Raw genomic sequence first — 2,097 nt, 5'->3', positions numbered from 1 at the left:
GACTTTTTCAGCCTGTTGTATTGCTTCAGGTCCCTTGCTCTCCTCCTGGTCTGAACCATTTTGCTGCTGTGTCCCTCCGACAGCTTGCCGCCTGATCCCTGATGATGGCTGCTGCGCATGTGTGGTCCCAGCCATGTATCGCCTAGATCGTCCTGCATTTGCACTGATTGATCTTCGGAACTGCGCATTCACAGAACGTTCAAGGAGACACTTATCCAGGGCTGTCCATGCACAGTAGCCCATGAAGGGGCTCAGCAGACTAGGTTTTGGAGGGGTAAAGCAGCAGAACAGCTTGGACTGGGAGGGCAGGGAGGGACCTGTAGGACTACAGGGGGCTGGAAGACGTCCCAGGTAAGTTAAAGGATACTGGCTGTACCGGTCAGAGGCCTTCTAGATACATGCATGGCTTGTTGTTACCCAGGCTGTGCTGAAGATGACGAAAGGCATACAAGATTAGGCATACATGATAAGGGACTTTTTTATCCCTGGTTCTGATCTCACCTGTAGTATACTACATATTGCTTTCATTTATACCCTTACCATTTTAAACTTTCTCTCTGACTTGTAAATGGTACTAATATTTTAGCTAAACGTTGCTGCCCTATGAAATGAACTTTGCCATATCTACATTTGGAATACAAGTGTCTCTGTCTCTCCCTCTCTCTCCCTTAATCAAAATAGAGACATGACTTTATTTTGATTTCTAAGTCAGCTAATCCCACCCATTAGGCAAAATACCCTTCTCTGCTGTCCCGTCTGATTGCGCACGCACGACTGTAAAGATGGGAAGAAGGTGTACCGCTTTACGGAGGACAGACAGCAGGACCTGGTCACCCGGAGCGAATGGGTTGAGGAGTGGTTCTTCATTCCATACGAAAGGCCTAGCTTGTAAAGCCGCCCAAGTATGGAGTGATAGAGTGAGGGGCTCCTCCTCTTTAGACGCAAAGGGAGCAAGGGTTAACCCAAATATTTAATAGTGTGCTGTATATGCATGCATTTTGCCCTTTTTCATCCCTATTGTCCAGGTGAAATTCTCTTCTCTGATCGCTCATTCGAAGCAGCAAAAGGTGATGACATGAGGCTTAAAAACAGGTTTTAGATAATGGTTGGGCAGTGCTAAACTCATGGGATTGAGATAGGAGTCCAAGATGGTAAAAATGAGATTTTCCCCTGGAACAGTGTATTATCAACCTGCGCCACATCTTCTTATGCACTTGGTATTTATGCGATTATACTTTCATTTCCTGCAAAATTGTCTTTTAAACAAAACGTTTCATATGCTGTAGTCATTTTACACATCATCACTGGCGTAGGGCCTGTGGTCGCAGCGGTCAACCGTGGCGACTGGGCCCGCCCTCTTAAGGGGCCCGTGCGTGCCCAACATGTATGCTGAAGATGTTGTTCTTCCTCCTCCCGATATTTCCTGCCAGAGATCACAGGAGCGGCTGGCCGTAAAATGACAGAGCTATCTACACTTGCTGATAAGAAGCAGAGCGGCTCTGTAAGTTAACCCCTCAGACAGAAAAGGCTGTATTTTAGTCTGCCTGCCTGTGCTCTTTTCTACACTACTCTGCCCCCACCTCCCAGTCACTGAAGGGAGGGGTGAAAATCAGGGAGCAGCTGCTTGTGAGTGACTGGGGATTGGAGACAGCACGGGCACAGACTTGGTAGTGAGAACTACTGTGAAGAGGGCTAGGTAGGATAATGAACAGTTTTTGACCCAAATTTAAGTGAAAAATAGACTGCATATGTGTTTAGAGTTTTTATAACTAGCTCTTAGTGCTGTATAACATTGGTGACTCAAACTCTCACAGTTTGTTCTAATTTGCGTGGTACACTTTTCATCTTTCAATCAGTCATCCAGCAAAGCGGTTATCACCCCCCCCCCTCCAAATTAGCAATTTTAGTTACTGTCTGTATCCCCAAACCCCCCAACAAGAGGTCACCAACACATGCTTCTCATCCAAAGTGCACACAGCATAGCATTTTCACTTGTCCAGAAGGCACTTTACCTCCGTCTTCCCTCAGCGTCCTCCTGTCTCCATACCCACAGCGTCTCTGTCCTTGTGACCTGCCAGGATGTTGCATAAATGTCGC

Source organism: Hyperolius riggenbachi, chromosome 2 (assembly GCF_040937935.1).
Source record: "Hyperolius riggenbachi isolate aHypRig1 chromosome 2, aHypRig1.pri, whole genome shotgun sequence".
NCBI classification, from domain to species: Eukaryota; Metazoa; Chordata; class Amphibia; order Anura; family Hyperoliidae; genus Hyperolius; species Hyperolius riggenbachi.
This window is presented reverse-complemented; position numbering follows the sequence as displayed.